Genomic DNA, 20,785 nt, shown 5'->3' on the forward strand with positions numbered 1-20,785 from the left:
GCTGGTCAGGACTGCAGAAATGGACCCTGCTGTAGTCCTAGCTAATCTAGGCCCCAGTTCAGGAAAGCAGTCCTTTTCAGGACAGCACTCCAGGATGTGCTTAACTCTAGGCACTGAAGTCAATGGGACTTAACATTGACTTGCTTAATTGCTGTCCTGTCATACTTGCTTAAATGCTGTCCTGAATCAGTAACTACCACCCTGGGAACTACTGACTAAAATTTACTTCAAATTTTAACTTTTAAAAAGGAAGGAGAAGAAGAAGGATACTCCAGTGGTTAAGCACCCCCCGCCTAGGGCTCGGGAAACTCAGCTTCAATTTCCTGTTCTGCTGAAAACCTCCAGTATAACCTTTAAGAAGTCACTTAGTCTCTGTTCCCCATCTGTAAAATTAGTAGACTACTACTTCCTTATACATTCAATATTGTGAAGTGGTCAGGTAATGGAGGCCAAATTAGTAAAACATCAGACAGACAGAAAGGCAGGCAAAATTTAAAGTGGCAATGGCTGCTAGTTTTAAGCCACAAATGGAATCTACACACATCTTCTCGACACTTGGAATTCAAGTTTGTATTTAATAAAAATAAAAACCTCGCCAGTCTGCCAAATACACTGATGTTAAAAAAACCAAAAGGACAGGTTAAAAAAAATGACTATTAGTAGGTGCCCAAATTGACCTACCTTAAAAAGTGTCATTTTGATAGGGCAGGTACTCAGAACTTCTGAAAATCAGGTTCCTTGAAGCACTTTATGTTGGGCCCCCAAAAATCAAGGCACACAAAATCACTACTCACTTTTAAAATTTAGGTCAAATTCCATAGTGCTTTTCCATTGATATTTATTTAGCTCTCAGATGAACCAATCCTACTGTAAATGCCAAGTGACTTCTCTCGTCTTGTGTTCTAAAAATCACCCCGATGCCACTCTTTTTTTATTTAAGTATAGATCAACCATATTGTTCTCCCATGTCCAGCAGGCTCTTCCACAGGGAGTCATTCCTGCTGCTGCTAACAGTCATAAATGCTCCCCTTTACCTCTCGGCATCTCAGAAACAATATCTGACAACAACAAAATTCCACACACGCAAAACACAAATATAGTAGGCGAGTGGGGCAGTGGAAACAATATCCAAAGATAATCAGGTAAAACCCTTTTTCTCAGCAAGCAGCACAGAGTATTCTGCCCTAGTTCAGAGTCACTTAATATACCAAAACCAAAGAGACTAGCGCTTTTTCTGGTCTCAGCAGACAATTTGGTGTGTAACATATTTGTTTATGTAAAGCAATAGTATAGAGACAAGGGACTAAATTCTGTTCTCAGTTACATCCAAACAACTCCATTAAAATCAGCTCTTCTGCACTACTAATGCAAGGAAGGTGAGCAGGACATAGCAAGCTTACACTCTCTTTTCAAATGTAGTTCAGTCAGAGGTTTTGAACATCACTGCAATCCCAAACAATTCACCAACCACCTGGATATTTTTATTTTTTGACATCCAATTTTTTTATTGATAACTTTTCATTAATAAATAATATATTAATAAATAATATCTATGTCATCCTCTAAAACCATCCTGATATACTTGTTTCCGTGCTCATGTGTATTATTTTAAAATTAAAGCATTGTGAATAGCATATCACTTTTGTTTAAAATAAGTATGATAGCAGTTCAGCTTTAACAATACTTTCTCTTATCAATTCATTAAAGGCCACAAGAGGGAAAATACATTTTGCAGAAAAGGGTCTAAAATTACTATTTTTATGGTCAGGAATTAGGCTATTTTGTTTCTTTTAGATGTGCAGTTCCTTGCTCTCTTTTCTTCTACAATTGTCCATAAATTTATGGATAACTGACAACCATGTCTCTGGTTTGTGTTTCTTGTTGTCCTCATCAGGATTACTACATTATGTTTACTTTTATATGTCCACAAGTTGCATGTATGGTCCACATGCCCAGCCTAACTGGTAACCTGGAAAAAGTCTGCTGTTTGTTCTCCAGCAAAGGAAGCAGATATGCAGGTTTCAGTAGGATGGGCCCACACAAACGGTAATTTCTGGATAGCTACATAACTGAAGAGTCAGAGTTACAAACAGAAACACTGCAACCATGGGTTACAAGAAACTGATGATATTCACACACAAAAACCACTAGCTCCTTCATTCAGCAACAGAGTATCTTTGTATTACATGGCCATTTACCTATCATCAATCATAATGCACAGATATATTTACTGTGGGCATAGTTACTGTTTTTTCACCCAATTTAAGTGTCAAGTTCAACAGAAGTTTGACTTAGTGGCCTTCAGTAAATAACCTTCAGATATTGTGGAATGTTTTTTCTAACAAAGAGTCACTGCCCTCTGTGTCACTAACCTCATAGCTACTGAGGGTGGAAGGAAGTTTGTCTTATTGATAAAACAACGAAGGACAAACACATGAGAGAAAAGGGAAGGCTATCTTCTCCTTTACTAACCTGCAATATGAAAACGTTTCAAGTAAATGGGGTTCTTCTTCTGTGCAGACAGCAGGGGACCAGTGAATGCCACTGAGCCCTATTTTAGTATTTCTCACTGCAAGAGACAAATCTAGTTACAGGAAACACAAGGGAAAGAAGGAAACATCCCAGCTGCATTAACCTGCATCATAGAGCTGAAGTCCCTGACAATGCAAACCATTCCCCCAAGGTGCACTGAGACTGATGTAGGAGAGTTCCCTCTGCTACACAGAGCATTAACAAGACAGAGTTATATATTGGCACGATTTACCACAGAAATTAAATAAAGGGAATGCTGGAGAAAAACTGCAAATCATCATACAGACCAGTCAGCTTAACTTCTGTACCCAGAAAGATAATGGAGCAAATAATTAAGCAATCAATTTGCAAACACCTAGAAGATAATAAGGTGATAAGTAGCAGTCAGCATGGATTTGTCAAAAACAAATCATGTCAAACCAACCTCATAGCTTTCTTTGACAGGGTAACAAGCCTTGTGGATGGGGGGGAAGCAGTAGACATGGTATATCTTGATTTTAGTAAAGCCTTTGATATGGTCTTGCATGACCTTCTCATAAACAAACTAGGGAAATGCAATCTAGATGGAGCTACTATAAGATGGGTGCAAAACTGGTTGGAAAACCGTTCCCAGAGAGCAGTTATCAGTGGTTCATAGTCATGCTGGACGGGCATAACAAGTGGGGTCCCGCAGGGATCTGTTCTGGGTAGGGTGACCAGATGTCCTGATTTTATAGGGACAGTCCCAATTTTGGGGTCTTTTTCTTATATAGGTTCCTATTACCTCCCACCCCTGTCCCGATTTTTCACATTTGCTGTCTGGTCACCCTAATTCTGGGTATGGGTCTGTTCAATATCTTCATCAGTGATTTAGATAATGGCATAGAGAGTACACTTATAAAGTTTGAGGACGATACCAAGCTGGGAGGGATTGCAAGTGTTTTGGAGGATACGATTAAAATTCAAAATGATCTGGACAAACTGGAGAAATGGTCTGAAGTAAATAGGATGAAATTCAATAAGGACAAATGCAAAGTACTCCATTTAGGAAGCACCAAATCAATTGCACACATACAAAATGTGAAATGACTGCCTAGGAAGGAATACTGCAAAAAGGGATCTGGGGGTCATAGTGGACCACAAGCTAAATATGAGTCAACAGTGTAACGCTGTTGCAAAAAAAGCGAACATCATTCTGGGATGTATTAGCAGGAGTGTTGTAAGCAAGAAACGAGAAGCAATTCTTCCTCTCTACTCCATGCTGACTAGGCCTCAACTGAAGTACTGTGTCCAGATCTGGGTGCCACATTTCAGGAAGGATGTGGATAAATTGGAGAATCCAGAGAAGAGCAACAAAAATGATTAAATGTCTAGAAAACATGATGTATGAGGGAAGATTGAAAAAAATTGGTTTGTTTAGTCTGGAAAAGAGAAGATTGAGGGGAGACATGATAACAGTTTTCAAGTATGTAAAAGGTTGTTACAAGGAGGAGGGAGAAAAATGTTTTTTCTTTACCTCTGAGGATAGGACAAGAAGCAATGGGCTTAAATTGCAGCAAGGGAGATTTAGGTTGGACATTAGGAAAAACTTCCTGTCAGGGTGATTAAGCACTGGAATAGATTGCAAGGGAAGTTGTGGAATCTCCATCATTGGAGATTTTTAAGAGCAGATTAGACAAGCACCTGTCAGGGATGGGCTAGATCAGTGGTCCCCAATCTTTTTCATCTGGCGGGCGCCAGATGATGAGCCATGGAGGACTGTGGCAGCGGACGAGCATCTGCCGAAATTCCGCCGACACGCAGCAGCGTCAATAGGCATCGCCGCCAACAAGTAGCAACATCCAGAGGCGTCACCGCCGAAATGCTGCCGAAAATCGGCGGCGATGCCTCTGGATGACGCTGCTTGTCGGCAGCATTTCAGCAGATGCTTGTCCGCTGGCCAGTACACGGGTGCACTTAGACGCCCCAGCGGGCACCATGGCACCAACGGGCACCGTGTTGGGGACCCCTTGTCTAGATAATACTTAGTCCTGCCATGAGTGCAGGGGACTGGACTAGATGACCTCTCAAGGTCCCTTCCAGTCCTATGATTCTATACATCATGTAACCAGTCCTCCCAGTGATATCCTGGTCTTTCTTATTAGCTCTTCTAGTGAAGGAGGCTCAATAGCAGAGCCATGTTGCTAGAACTAAGGCAGTGCACTGTGGGTGCAGGAGTCTGACTGCATTCATTAAAAAATTTAATCTTATTCTGTTAATAGTTAATTTTTTTTTACAGGAGTAAATTACTACTCAATGCGAATAACCATGCCAGAATCTGACCCTTACTGCCTATCTAGGGATTTCATTTTGATACTTTTCAGTCTCTCTCCCACTGCTTTTTGCCTTAACCTTCAAGTTTTTTTAAACTGACAAAACAAAACAACTTAAAAGAAAAATCAGGAAGTACTAAATATCTCCAAACAACATTTTTTTACTGTAACCTATCAGGTTCCTGTACCAGATATGGACAGGTCATGGAGCATGCTTATACCCACCAGATGTGTTCATAATGAGGTGATTTAATGCTCTGCCAGGTGTGTCTGAGGTTTGTTTAAATAATATATTGTACACACGCAGTGCCACCTAGTAGATGAATAGTATAAAACATCTCCCCCTTTAATTCTACATTCCAACCATATACAATATTTACACTATCACACTGTCTTTGAAGTTCGGTACGGATCAGTCTGTTAAGTGTCTCTGAATCATACTGGTTTTCTAATTACACGACCTGAATGTGTAACAACTTGATCATCTGGCTGTCCATTAGTTGCAACAACTGACTGTGGTTGGTTTGGAATCCTTTAATCTTCTTCTTCTTGTTCTGTGTCTGCCATCTGTAGGGTTTGGTCTGTTGATTGTTCTTTCAGAGTAACAAACTGTAGATGTCGACAGCTTCTGTTGAACTTTCCCCTGTCGGTCTCAATCACATATGAATTCTTTTTCTTTATGATAGCAGGAGTTGTTCATCCTTTTCTTCATCCAGTTTGACATGAACATCGTCACCAGGTTCTAGACCTTGCAATTCTCTCATTGAGTGATGTCTATTGTAAAAAGTGTTCATAAGCTATTAGCCCTTTTATCCAATCTGGCTGCTCTCTTCATGTCTCATCACTTTGGAAATAGGTTATTTTCCAAAGTTGGAATAGTAATTCTGAGTTGTCTTCCCATCAGGAGTTGTGCTGGACTATATGCAATAGCCGTTATTGGTGTTGATCTGTAATTCAGAAGAGAAAGGAATGCATTTTCCTGCCATAGGATTTTCTTAGCAGTCTACAGCTTTCTCAGCCTCTCCATTCCCTTATGGGTAATGTGGGCTGCTAGTAATATGATCAAAATCACATTTTGTTCAGAATGACTTAAATTCTGCTGCAGTGAATTGTGGTCCGTTATCCTTGTTGGGCGAATATATTTTTCTTTCACAACAGCTTCATTAAGTCTAAAGATCCACACAGATTTGGATTTTTCTATTTTTCTTTATAATTGGTACCATTAGGTTACACCATACTGTGGGCTTAGAGATTTTTCCCCATTATGCTAGTTTCCTCCATTCTTTTTTTAACGTAGTTTCCACTTTATGAAGTAATGGAAAAGGAATCCTGCAAGGTGTATGCACACTTATGGTTCAGCATCTTTTCTTAAGATTATTTATAGGTACCTGTATTTGCATCTGTCCTGTGTGTTCTTGGGTGTTCTTGTGTGTTTGTTTGTAGGGGCCGGCAGGGGCTGGGTGCTGGGACGGACGCCGAGCCCTGAGCAGGGGGCGGGGCTTGGCTGATCAAGGGGCCCATAAAAGCGGCCGCCCAGCCAGGCAGCGGTACAGCTGCGAGCAGCGGCAGCAAACAGGGCTGCTAACAGGGGAGTTTGAGAGGGAGTTCTCATTGGAGGAGAAGGGGGAGGCAGGAGGGCACGGTGTGGTGTGTGCTCTGAGTCCACAGGTGCTGTGGGCAGGGAGTGCAGCAGGCATGAGCCAAGCAGCAGGAGCAGACAGAATGCAGATGGTGGCATGTGGAAGCTGTGGTATGTATATGGTCTTAGCAGGGGAGCTGGAACACAGGTATGTGTGTATGAAGTGTCGCCTGATAGTGTTACTGGAGGAAAAGATTAAGGGGCTGCAGATGCAGGTAGATACCCTGGTGGAGTTTAGGCGGGGGTTTGAGCAGCTGATGGAGGACAGGCAAGGAGGGGCTGAAGGAGAATGCCCTGCAGCGCAGGTAGAGGCAGAGGACGGTGAGAGGGGAATGGAAGGGGGAGAACATGGGAGGTGGAAGCATGTGACTGTGAGAAGCAGGCCAAGGAAAAGAAGGGCCAGCGAGGGGGGAATAGAACTCAGGAATAGGTTCGAGTGTTTGGATAGCGAGGTGGAGGGGCAGCAGGTGGCGGCTGAAGGTGGGAGAGTGAGGAAGAAGAGAAGAGCAGCTAGTCCGAGAGAGAGAGGGGAGGAGTTGATGGAGACAGCACCAATTCTGGGCCCCGGGAGGAATCAGGAAGGCATAAGGGGGAGCATAACGGAAGATAGGAACAGGCACAGGTCAGGACTAGAGACTAGATTACTAGATTGCACTGTTGCCAGGCGACGGCAGGTGTATGTAATTGGAGACTCTTTACTGAGGAGATTGGACAGGCCTGTGACCAGGGCGGACCCGGAGAACAGAAGGGTGTGCTGTCTACCGGGCGCAAAGATACGCGATGTGGACCTGCGGTTGAAAAGGATCCTAAAAGGAGCAGGTAAGAACCCCTTGATAATCCTTCATGTAGGAACGAATGACACGGCTAGGTTCTCATTAGAGAGAATCAAGGGAGATTATGCTAGGCTGGGGAAGACGCTCAAGGAGATAGAGGCTCAGATTATCTTTAGTGGGATTCTGCCCGTTCCGAGGGAAGGGCAGCAAAGGGCTGATAGGATTGTGAGAATAAATAGTTGGCTAAGAGAGTGGTGCTATAAGGAGGGCTTTGGGATGTATGGCCACTGGGAGGCTTTCGGGGACAGGCACCTGTTCTCGCGGGATGGGCTTCACCTGAGTAGGGAAGGAAATAGACTTCTGGGAGGGAGGCTGGCTCATCTTATCAAAAGAGCTTTAAACTAGGAAGTTTGGGGAGAAGGTTGGGAGATGCACAGTTAATCTCCACGCCAGATTCCAGTATGGAAAAGGTGAGTAAAATGAGAGGAGACATAGCCGGGGAGATGAGATTGGACATAGGAAGGACAGGGGGGACGGACGCAAGGAGGCCCGCAACTTATAGTGCTACGAATGGGAGACAGGCTAAACGACATACATTAGGGTGTTTATACACCAATGCCAGAAGCCTAGGTAATAAAATGGAGGAATTGGAGCTCTTGGTCCAAGAGCTGAAACCAGATATCGTAGGAATAACAGAAACGTGGTGGAATGGCAGTCACGACTGGAACACAGGTATGGAGGGGTATGCGCTGTTTAGGAAAGACAGGAACAAAGGTAAAGGTGGGGGGGTGGCATTGTATGTCAATAGTGAAATAAGCTGTAAAGAAATAATAGTTGATGGATTAGATAACACAGAGTCCGTCTGGGCAATACTCACACTGGGTAATAGGACTACTAGAGCCTCTCCGGGGATAGTGCTCGGAGTGTGCTATAGACCGCCGGGATCGACCCAGGATATGGATAAGGAACTATTTAATGTGTTTAGAGAAGTAATTACTAATAGAAACTGTGTAATTATGGGGGACTTTAACTTCCCAGATATAGATTGGGGCACAAACGCTAGTAGTAATAATAGGGCTCAGATGTTCCTAGATGTGCTTGCTGATCAATTCCTTCATCAAGTGGTAGCTGAACCGACGAGGGGGGAGGCCATTTTAGATTTGATTCTGGTAAGTAGTGAGGACCTCGTTGAGGAAGTGGTAGTGGGGGACAATTTGGGCTCCAGTGATCATGAGCTAATTCGGTTTAAAATACATGGGAGGAGTAACAGAATTAAGTCAAAGACTAGGGTTTATAATTTTAAAAAGGCCAATTTTAACAAATTAAGGGGACTGGTAAGGGAAGTGGATTGGGCAAACGTATTAATGGATCTAAAGGCAGAAGAAGCCTGGGATTACTTCAAGTTAAAGATGCATGAGCTGTCGGAGGCCTGCATTCCAAAAAAGGGAAAAAGATTACAAAGCAGGAGATTTAGACCGAGCTGGATGAGCGACCGACTCAAAGGGGCGATTAGGAAAAAACAGAAAGCGTACAAAGAGTGGAAGAGGGGAGGGATTAGTAAAGAAACTTACTTTAGCGAAGTCAGAGAATGTAGAGATAGAGTGAGAAAGGCCAAAGGCCGTGTAGAGTTGGACCTAGCGAGGGGAATTAAAAGCAATAGTAAGAGGTTTTACAGCCATATAAATAGGAAGAAAGCAAAGAAAGAAGAAGTGGGACCGCTGAAGACTATTGCCGGAGAGGAGATTAAAGACAATCGAGGCATGGCGCAATATCTCAATGAATATTTTGCATCGGTGTTTAATGAGGCCAATGAAGGTATTAGGGATACTAGCACCACTACAGAGGGGCATTCAGGATGGGGGATTACCGTATCCGAGGTAGAAACAAAACTTGAATGCCTTAATGGGGCTAAGTCGGGAGGACCGGACGATCTTCATCCGAGAATATTGAAGGAATTGGCGCGGGAAATAGCAGGCCCATTAGCGATAATATTTAATGAATCTGTAAACTCGGGGGTGGTCCCGTTAGACTGGAGAATAGCTAATGTGGTTCCTATTTTCAAGAAAGGGAAAAAAAGTGATCCGGGTAACTACAGGCCTGTTAGTTTAACATCTGTAGTGTGCAAGGTGTTAGAGAAAATTCTGAAAGAGAAACTAGTTGAGGACCTGGAGGTTAGTGGCAATTGCGATAAATTACAACATGGTTTTACGAAGGGCAGATCGTGCCAAACGAATCTGATCTCCTTCTTTGAGAAAGTAACGGATTTAATAGATAAGGGAAATGCGGTGGACCTAATATACCTGGATTTCAGTAAAGCGTTTGATACTGTACCCCATGAGGAATTATTGGTTAAACTGACAAACATGGGGATCGATATGAAAATCCAGAGGTGGATAAGGAATTGGTTAATGGGGAGAATGCAGCGGGTCGTATTAAAGGGTGAACTGTCGGGTTGGAGGGAGGTTACTAGTGGAGTGCCTCAAGGTTCGGTTTTGGGACCCATTTTATTTAATCTATTTATAACTGACCTCGGAACCGATTGCAGGAGTGGGCTGATAAAGTTTGCGGATGATACGAAGGTGGGAGGCGTTGTAAATTCGGAGGAGGATAGGGATATCCTGCAGGGAGACTTGAACGAGCTTGTGAATTGGAGTATCAGGAATAGGATGAAATTTAATAGTAAAAAGTGTAAGGTGATGCATTTGGGGATGACTAATAAAAATTTTAGTTACAAGATGGGGACGCATTGGTTAGAAGTAACGGAAGAGGAGAAGGACCTAGGGGTCCTAGTAGACCGCAGGATGACTATGAGTCGACAATGCGACGTGGCGGTGAAAAAAGCCAATGCTGTCTTGGGATGCATTAGGCGAGGTATATCTAGTAGGGATAAGGAGGTCCTGCTTCCGTTGTACAAGGCGCTGGTGAGACCTCATTTGGAGTACTGTGTGCAGTTCTGGTCTCCCATGTTTAAAAAAGATGAACTCAAACTGGAACGGGTGCAGAGAAGGGCCACTAGGATGATCAGAGGAATGGAAAACCTGTCGTATGAAAAGAGACTAGAGGAGCTTGGGTTGTTTAGTCTGACAAAGCGAAGGCTGAGGGGGGATATGATTGCTATCTTTAAATATATTAGAGGGATTAATACGAGGGAGGGAGAAGAATTATTCCAGCTTAGTACTAATGTGGATACGAGAACGAATGGATATAAACTGGCCGTGGGGAGGTTCAGGCTTGAAATTAGACGAAGGTTTCTGACCGTCAGAGGGGTGAAATATTGGAACGGCCTTCCGAGGGAAACGGTGGGGTCGACGGACTTGTCTGGTTTTAAGATTAAGTTAGATAAACTTATGGAGGGAATGGTTTAATGGTATAACATAGTAGTCAAGGAAAACCAAGAAATGGTAGGTAAATTGTATAATGGCTGACGGGGTCAGGCTGGAGACTCTTGCCTATATGCTCGGGGTCTTACTGATCGCCATATTTGGGGTCGGGAAGGAATTTTCCTCCAGGGCAGATTGGCTGAGCCTCTGGAGGTTTTTCGCCTTCCTCCGCAGCATAGGGCAGGGATCTCTAGCAGGAGGGTTTCTGCCGATTGAAGTCACCTAAAACAGGATTGGGGACTTCAACAGCAGAATCCAGGGAAGGGGTAGGGACGGTTTTATGGCCTGCAGCATGCAGGGGGTCAGACCAGATGATCATAATGGTCCCTTCTGACCTTAAAGTCTATGAGTCTATGAGTCTATGAGTCTATACTGGAACTCCTTTCATAAGACCAGTTTCACCAAATATTCCACTGAGTTCTTCCATTACACCCATCATGGTTGCCACACTGTGGCTGAGAAGGCTGTGGGTCTGTGATCCTTTGAACACATACACTATGAATGCATAGCTTTTGTCTTTGCACGTTGTTTCTGTGGTGAACTGGCAGTTTAGAATACCTCCGGCGCTAGTCAGAGCTGTGTCAGGTGACTTCAGCTCTGGGAGGGTAAAGATGATTGTAAGTCCCTTCGGAGATGCCTGTGATGTCAGCTCCTGAGTCAGTTTTAAAGTCAATAGTCTTTCCATGAATATTCATTTTCACTCTCCAAGCAGGCTCTATGTCATCACAAGTGATATATCCCAGAAACAATGGCTCTTGATTGTCTGTTATATGAGTCAACTCCCTGACTGCTTTGGTGTGGGAAACGGTTGCAAAATGGCCATATTTCATACATATATTACACTGTGCGCCTTTGGCTGGAGATACATAATTTCTTGGGATATGACTTTTTCCTTGTGCACGTAGGCTAGAATTTGTTCCTTCTAGTTCTCTCTGCTTGTCTCAGGGGTTTTACAATAATGACTTTTAACACTCATGTCTGTTTATAGCTTCTAAGCTAGTTTTAGGTTTTCAAGTGTCCCCTGCTTTTGTTCTGTTCCTTGACTAATTCTGACTCTTTTGCTATCTGTATAGCTTTGGCTAGGGTTAAATCTCTCTTCAATTGTAGCTGCTTTGAAAGGCTTTTATCTAGTTAACCAATAACCAGCCTGTCTCTCATTTTCCATTCCCCAAATCACAGTTTTCAGCCAATGTATGCTGAACTCTTATAAAACATTCAACATTTCCCTCATTCTTGAATTCTCTGTTGAAAACATGCTCTTTCATAAACCACATATTTCTGATGTATGAAGTATGCATCAAACATAGCCAGAACCCTTTCAGAGTCATCTCTGTGACTGTCTTCAGTAATGTCAAAGGATTTAAAGATATGCTCAGCCTGCTTCCCCATAGCTAGGGCCCTACCAAATTCATGGCTGTGAAAAATGTGTCAGGAACTGTGAAATCTGGTCTCCCCCATGAAATCTGGTCTTTTGTGTACTTTTACCCTATACGCTAAAGATTTTATAGGACAGGCCAGTGCTTCTCAGACTTGGGTCCCAACCCAAAAGGAGGTTGTGGGGGGAGGTTGCAAGGTTATTCTAGGGGGGTCATGGTATTGATGCCATTATTTCTGTGTTGTCTTCAGAGCTGAGTGGCCAGAGAGCAGTGGCTGCTGGCCAGATACCCAGCTCTGAAGGCAGTGACCCACCAGCAGCAACACAGAAGTAAGGATAGCAGTACCATACCATGCCATCCTTACTTCTGTACTGCTGCTGGCGGCAGCCCCGCTTTCAGAGGTGGGCTCCCTGCCAGCAGCCTCTGCTCACAGCTCTGGCCGCACAGCTCTGGCCGCACAGCTCTGAAGGCAGCACAGAAATAAGGGTGGCAATACCGCGATGCCCCTACAATAATCTTGAAACCCCCCCAACAATCCCCTTTTGGGTCAGGACCCCTACAGTTACAACACAGTGAAATTTCAGATTTAAATATATGAAATTTACTATTTTTAAAATCCTATGACCATGAAATTGACCAAAATGGACTGTGAATTTAGTAGGTCGCTAGCCAAAGCATAAATTAGGGAAAATATCTGTATATTTCCAGTTACTTTCTGGAATTCGTTTTCAATTTGAAATCTTGCAAAATACTGCTTCCAGTCTGTCCATTGGAAAGATTTATCAAAGTTGAAGTCCTCTGGGACACTGAAGAATGACACGTTGAAGTTCCTTCGGTCTGCAACCTTTGTTACTGTTTTCCTTCTGTTTCTGTTCTAAGTTTACTCCTGACACCATGTCATGCTTCTGTACCAGATACTGACTAGCTACAGTGCCTGCTCATACACACCAGATGTGTTCATCATAAGATCCTTTAATGCTCTTCCAGGTATGTCTACGATTCATTTAAATAAGGCACACACAGTGCAACCTACCTGCTGAACAGTATAATAGAGCAGTGGTCTCCAAACTTTTTTAATCGCGCACCCCTATCAGTAAAAAAATTTTGAGCACGCACCCCCTGCCGCGCCGGCTCTACCATTTTTGCCGAAGCAAGAGGAAAAAAAAAAAAAGCCGCTCGGACTCCCACCCAAACTGAGAAAGCAAAAACAAACAAACAAAAAAAATGTGCTCCTCCTGCCGCGCACCCCCAAAGATCCTCTTGAGCAACCCACTTTGGAGACCACTGTAATAGAGTTTAGCATTTCATCACATATTGCACACTTATGCAGTATGTCTCTCTGTCCCTCTCCAATGGCTGGGCACACAGAGAGGTTTATGAGTCTTCCTCTGGCTTTTAGATAACAGAGATAGGTCTTCTAGCTCAGGCAGTAGAGGCTCTAACTTTTAAAACTAGAGATCTGGGTTTGATTCCTGCTGCGGACATCACACCGAGCAGCAGCACTTTACATTTAGATTTGGATTAAGTGTACTCTGAGCCAACTACACCTTGCTAAAATGACTGCTCTCAGTGGTTATTCCCACTATTAAGACTTCTTTTCGGGTGCTTCACTTCCCATGTCAGCAGCAATACCACTGAAAGTCTTGTGTTCATGGTCACAGCCAGTACAAATCCCTGAGTTAATGTAATGATGAAGACTGAGATTTTAAACACAATATTTAGTAACCTCAAAGGTTTTGGTTCCTGCAGACACTACAGCTCAGCCCATTTGCGCACATGTAGGATTTTTAATAATATATATATATAGTGTCAATGACTTAATTTATATGTGCAATGCAATCAAGTCTCAGTTACTGTATGGAATATAATTCTAAACCACTTGCCTTTTGTATTCTAAGAGTCCAAAAACATAACAATCCATAAGCGAGTTCTTTGTAATTCATTTCCTAGTTTAAAAAAAAATACAATAAATGAATATGTTTATTTCAGTGAGAAATGTGTAAAAGAAGTGTAGTATGCTAATACCACCCAATTCTTTTCCATTCTATCTATCTCAGAGCACTTTACAAAGGAAGTCAGTATCATTATTCCCATTTTACAGATGGAGAAACTGAGGCACAGAAGGGGAGGTTTGTTGCTCAAGCTCACCCAGCATGCAGGTGGCAGAGTCCCAAATAGAAACCAGGTTGGCTCAGTCCCAGTCCCGTGCTTTATCATCCACTAGACCATACTGCCCCTTTTTGTCTCTATCTGGACTTCTGTAGAATAGCATAGTGTAAATTCACATCTTCTGTATTTGTAATATGCAGTTTTTAAGCACTTATAACTTTACAATTCCAAAACAAAATTACTTCCAACATGTCAAAAGCCCTGAACTCGCAAGGAATGCGCTCTGGGATTCCCCCTAAGCCCAGTGGAACTCATTGTAGGGCTGGGGCCTACTTTCACGGCAAGACTGAAGTGCAGATGCTTTTTTTTTTTTTTTTTTTTTAAGTACAGAGAAGAGAAAATAAATTCCACACACTGCTAACTCAACACACAGTCAAGTGAATTTTTACCAAATTTACCAAACCAAATTCATCTGGAAGTTGAGGAGAAATATGAAAAATTTTAGCCCACAGGGCTAATTATTTTCAGTAACACTATCATTTTGGAAAAGTACCAACGTATCACAGCTTTCCAAACAGTATAGGATATGCAGTTCAACTCAAGTTTCCAGCCAGAAGTCTCTTACAAATATTTTCTTTTTCCTCTATTACTCAGCTGCATGGTATTAGCCACAAAATAGCACTTTTAAAAGATCTTGGTAAACAATGACAAGATTTTAATTCAAACATGCTGAAGCACTTGAGCAGCATACTACATTTTTTACGGATGTTACTAGTGTTCACAACTGGAGTAAGCCTCCACCCAGGAGCAGGAGAAAACAGAAAACTTAGTTTCTCCCCCTTTTATTAAATGCATGTTCATCGCAAGCCATCCTTTAAAAAAAATTAAATCAGCTAAATTAAAATAACAAATAAAACAACTATGACTTCTTTTGTATATACACATCCACAAATTCAGAGGGAAAGAGATACACACACAGATTGAGGCCAGATCTACACTAGAAACTATTGTCAGTATAGCAATGTTACTTAGGGGTGTGATTTTTTTTAATTCTATACCAATAGCCAGCCCAGTCCCACACCCTGGCTCCTCAACAGATTTGTCTTCCCTCTCCCCAACTCCTTTCTCCACCTCACTGGTTCCCAGTCTGAACCTCCTTGCCCAGCAAGTCTTAGCTTCCCCCTCCCCCTGTGCCATCAGCTGCCAGTGCCTCTCCCAACCACCCCAGGCTTCCTTGTCCCAATCTATCCCCTTCTTGCAAGTTCAGCTCTTCTCCATTCTGCATGTGACTCAGGAAGCTTCCTCCTCCACACTGCGTTGGCCTCAGCATGGGGGCACTGAGAACACAGGAGAGAGACAAGCATCCTGTTCTCAGTTCCGGGGCCCAGACCTAGAGCAGCCCACAGCAGTCCAGAGCTAGGATTGCAGGAAAAGTCTCATCGGCTCTAGACTGAAGCATGCTCAATGCGGATAGAATCTTGGGGGAATTTAGCTGCTAAAATCTAAGATGTGCAAACTACAGTTTTTCAGAAGCTTATAGTTTGGCCAAATTTGAGCAGATTTTCACAAGGAGAGAGCAAAAGTAAATCCCTGATAGAAAGCTTTGCCTGCTGCCCCACAATCCCTTTGGCAAATGTTAAGTCCCTGCTTCAAAGCATAGGGATGGCTAGAGCATTTCAAAGAAAAGATCACCAGAATTTTTTTAACATGGATATTTTTCCCTAGCCTTGTTCTTGGAAATGGCTACATCTTTTTGGCTCAAATTTCCAAAAAAAAAAAAAAAAGAAAGAAAGAAAAAAAAGAAAATTCAGGCTGAGGCAGACACCTGGTATGGAAAATTTCAGCCCAAATGGTTCAAATTTTGCAAAGTTACATGTAGCTGAAAGCAGAATGTTATTATAGGAAGTACAGGGCAATCTTAGTAGTAGTCGGTGCTCCCAGCCCCACATGTATATTCATTATACTTTGTAGGTACATGCACATTCTACATGTTTATTCCACTCCTCACCTGTGGATGCTTTGAAGACCAGTGCAGAAATCAGGGAAAGAGTTCTATATACAATAATAATGCTATTACCAATAATGATGCTAATAAAAGGGAGAGATAGCTCAGTGGTGTGAGCATTGGCCTGCTAAACCCAGGGTTGTGAGTTCAATCCTTAATGGGGCTATCTAGGGCAAAATCAGTACATGGTCCTGGTAGTGAAAGCAGGGGCCTGGACTCAATGACCTTTCAAGGTCCCTTCCAGTTCTAGGAGAGGGGATATCTCCATTAATTTTAGGGGGAGGGATAGCTCAGTGGTTTGAGCATTGGCCTGCTAAACCCAGGGTTGTCAGTTCAATCCTTGAGGTGGCCACTTAGGGATCTGGGGTAAAATCAGTACTTGGTCCTGCTAGTGAAGGCAGGGGGCTGGACTTGATGACCTTTCAGGGTCCCTTCCAGCTCTAGGAGATAGGATATCTCCATTAATTTAATTTAAAACTTTTACTAAGAAATCCAGAAAGTGCAATCCAAAAATGTAGTAATAAAGTCACAAAAAACTATAAATATATGTGGCTACCAATTTAAAAGAATGCCTCTTTTACATGATATTCCCATGTTTATAATCTGGCACACTTCCTCCTTCATATTAAAAGAATGTCTAAGAGTTAGAAGGCACATTCCTGTTAGTCAGACACTCTAGATAGCATGAGCAGAGCTGCAAAACTTCAAAAGAATTTTCCCAACGGCACTTTCCATAACAAGCAACACACCAGGGTCACATTAGCAGGGTTTGGGTTTTTTTTTTTTTTTTAATTATTCTAAAAATGGGATTTCAGCACAATGCATCCTCTAATCACAATGTTTCAGGCTGAGGAACTGTACTATTTACCAGGTTTTAAAACAACTTAGTAAATATTTTTACAACACTTACAGCGCAGCGACCATTTAAAAAGTCAGCATTTACCTTACAATGATATCTCAGTTTTCTCTTATATTTAGGATATGAATAGGAAAAAAAATTCTGTATCAGGTCTGGTTTTGCCCCCAAGCTGTGAGCAGGCTGAAGTGCCCATTGTAATGGATCCATGGACCTCAGAAATATGAAGATATGATTGTGGTATTATGACAGAGTGAGGCAACGGCATCTGTACTCGCCCTCTATGGTCCAGCAATGGCGCCCACTCTTAGGCTTCCAGCTTCCCAGCTGTCACCTCTCTTGGGCAGTGACCCATGTCTCTCTCCCTCCTGTCCGGGATAGTGCCGGGCTGCACAGCTCCCTGCCTCCACTGTGAACTCCCCAGTGAAATTAGACTGCCTAAGCAGGCCTGCTTTACTTACCTCCTCAGAAATGGTAAACTTTATAACTGCCACAGTTAAGTTACCACACAGCTTTTTCTAAACGCACAGATTTATTCTTAGGGTAAAAACATTACAGAGAAAACATATTAAAACAATAAAAGAACCTATACACGTGCTATTAAGCTTTACCAGAGATCACCCCCATTCCAACAACGGCTCTGGTAAGTGATGACTCCTTCAAACCACATCAAGGGTGTTTTCTGTGGTTACCAGTTCATAACCACGTTGGCTCAGAACAACCCTCCTCCCAAGTATTTCCTAGGAAACCTACTCAACTAACACTTCTTGTCTTAGCCCACTGTTGTTGTTTTTTTAAAAAGGAGTCCTTTGAAGAACACTTCTCTAGACTTACATTACATTCATGTCTCCTAGACAAGTTACATACAGTCCCACAACACCACACAAGCATTTGCATTTTTAATACAATGAGCCCCTAAAATGTTTAAACTTAATTCAATAAGGTTTGTCCAGGATATTGCAGGAAATTGCCACCCCATTGACAGCATCATCTGTTGATATTCACTGTAGTGAATTTGAATGCTTACTTCAGAGGGAGGGATAGCTCAGTGGTTTGAGCATTGGCCTACTAACCCCAAGATTGTAAATTCAATCCTTGAGGGGGCCACTTAGGGATCTGGGGCAAAATCAGCACTTGGTCCTGCTAGTGAAGGCAGGGGGCTGGACTCGATGACCTTTCAAGGTCACTTCCAGTTCTAGGAGATAGGATATCTCCATTTATTTGAGTGAGTGAGTGAGTGAGGCTCAGGGGAAGCTCAAGAGCACTCCAGAGGAGCCCAAGAGTAAATCTGGAAGAAGCACTAGTGCCTCTCTGCATTCTCTACTCAATCTCTTGTGGGATTTGGCACAGAGTCTTACTGCTGCGAACAGAAAGAGGTTCATCCAGTGGAGAACGGAGAGAAACATTCATGCCTTTCCCTGCCCTCTACTTTTACACCCCTGAGCTTCTCCTGACTACAACCACCCATCCACAGACAAGAGATAATTCCTCACCCAGACCCCTGCATCCCAAATAGCTCCCACCTAATCACCTGGTCTCTGGTGGCAGTGATGGGGTGGGGAGGAAGCAGAGCTTTGTAGATGTTAAGTGGGAAAGAAATGATATGAGTACAAGGGGGAAGAGAGAGAAAAAAAAAAAAGTGCTTTCCTGAAGAGTATAGTCAGTGTCTGCCAGCAATGGTGACTCAAGAAGTAGTAGGAAGGGAAGTGTTCCCGGTTAGCTTCCTTTCCTTCCCTTAAAAAACAAAGAAGTTCCAACACAAAAGAACCTCCCACCTTACAAGGCCAACATTTTCAAAGAGGATCTTTTCTAGATAAAAATAAAAACCTGTCAAAGCACGTTAGTGGGAAGGCAAGACCCAAAGTCACTTATGATCTCAGCTCACACTGACTTCAACCGGCATTTTGCCTGCGTAAAGTCTGCTGGATCACACCTCAGATGTTATAATTAAGCCAAATTTTAAAAAATAAGATGGTAAATGAGGAATGTAAGCAAAAAATAAATCATATCAACATGGTAAGTTGCAGGGCCATCTCTAGCCACTTTGGTGCCCTACGCAGACCCCCCACGGGGGGCTGGAGGAGGTCCCAGGCCTCCATGGGGGGGTGGCTTGGGGAGCAGGGGGGAAACCGCCCCCCAGCATGAGCCAGTGGGGCGGAGCGGGTTGGGGCCGGATCGCTCCACTTCCTGCCACCTGGTGAGTGCAGGGTAGGCCCGACCCCACACTAACGGGGCGGGGGGAAGTGGAGTGACCCGGTCCCAGCCCGCTCCACTCTGCTCCTCTGGCTCCCAGCCTCGGGGGGCAGGGGGAAACCGCCCCCCAGCACTCACCGGCGGCACGGCTGGGAGCCAAGGGAGCAGCGCAGGCTGGGGCCGGGTCGCTCTTACTGCCGCCCGGTGAGTGCAGGCCTGTGCCCTGCTGCAGTCCTCAGGGAAGTGGGGGCAGGAGCAGAGCAGGGGGCAGGGACTTTGGGGAAGGGGTGGAGTGGGGGCGGGGCTGGGGTGGAGCAGGGGCAGGGGTCATGGGGAAGAGGCGGAACAGGGGCTGGAGCAGCACGCAGCTGCGTAGGGCACCAGGAAATTTGGTGCCCCAAATTTCCTGGTGCCCTACGCAGCTGAGTACTTTGTGTATGGGTAGGGATGGCCCTGTAAGTTGTAACCAAAAGGAAAATAGCAGCTTGCTGGGATTAAACAAGGCCATTAAGTAAATATATTTCAGTGCATTAGACCCTTGTTTACTTAAACCAAATGAGCTATTAACAGATTTATGTTTAGTGTGTACCTTCATGGCCTCAACTGAAACAAAATCAATGGAGCCAATTTATCCCAAAATTCCTTCAAGCTTACCTGGGTGAAAAATTCAGAAACTTTCTCATCAACCACATGAATGACGACTTCTTGTTATATCTAATATATGGTCAAACCACAGATGCCTACTTTCATAAAAGACAAGTTTTAGCAATAAAAAGTATACTGGAAAACTCCTTAAATTGTCTGGAAAAATAAAAAGGAAGGATGATGTTCAAGATCCTAGCCTAAAAATACTAGATTAAGTGAAATCCTAGCTAACATAAAACACTAGGTGAAACTGAAAATCAACTGGAGGGAATGAGCCATCTACTTTAGTATTTTCTTCCAAAGACTGAATTATTCACTGATATCTTCTTACACAGTACATTAGTTGTTAAATAAAATTAACCCTTGAAGAGTGTGATCTTTTATGGGTTGATTAAATTTGTTTAGATAATTTATGAAAATGTAAGCAGTACAGAGAGGTGGAAAGGGAGAAAACGAATAAAGCCAAAATGTATTATAATACATATTATACACAAACTGCGAAAAAAGAATACCTGGAAAAATGCCTTTGTAAAAAGAGATTATAGGACATCCCTGCATGAGGAGCCACTTCCCCAAATGGTAGGGTAGAACTTAATGCACAGTAACAAAGTCTCTTACCTCTCCCCCATCTGATCCTGCATCTGCCTCAGTTTTCCCTCTGACAACAAGTGGTCTGCTGTCTCCAGCTGGCAGAAGGGAGAGATGAGATTTTAGTCCTCTAGCTACTCCTCTCATTAGAGGCCTTCCCCTTACAGGGGACAAAAGAATACAACAATCCCTAAAACAATACAATCTCTCCCTCTGCTCTCTCTGGGCTCAGCAGTCCTTTCAGTTCCTCATTGGGAGGAGCAAAGAGAGAATATAATAGTCATTTTTCTCTGCCAACAGAGTATTAACTTGCCACTTCCTGGGAACAGTTGGGATATAAGGGAACCTGGGTACCTCTCCCAACTCCAGGTTCTGACCTGGAGCTCACAGACTCTGAA

At 43.3% G+C, this 20,785-nt stretch overlaps 1 protein-coding gene across 3 annotated transcripts in view; it reads right to left on the minus strand.

Moving 5' to 3' along the window:
• Positions 1-20,785, minus strand: part of LDLRAD4 (low density lipoprotein receptor class A domain containing 4) — a 426,827-nt gene that overhangs the window by 264,758 nt on the left and 141,284 nt on the right. Inside the window, exon 2 of one of the 3 annotated variants that reach the window (XM_034762568.1) lies at positions 20,418-20,485. The exons of the other annotated variants lie outside the window; for them this stretch is intronic. The gene's annotated coding sequence lies outside the window, so the exon portion shown is untranslated. The remainder of the gene's footprint in view (positions 1-20,417; positions 20,486-20,785) is intronic. 3 annotated transcript variants of the gene reach the window in all.

The sequence above is a fragment of the Trachemys scripta genome, chromosome 2 (assembly GCF_013100865.1).
Source record: "Trachemys scripta elegans isolate TJP31775 chromosome 2, CAS_Tse_1.0, whole genome shotgun sequence".
Lineage (NCBI taxonomy): Eukaryota > Metazoa > Chordata > Testudines > Emydidae > Trachemys > Trachemys scripta.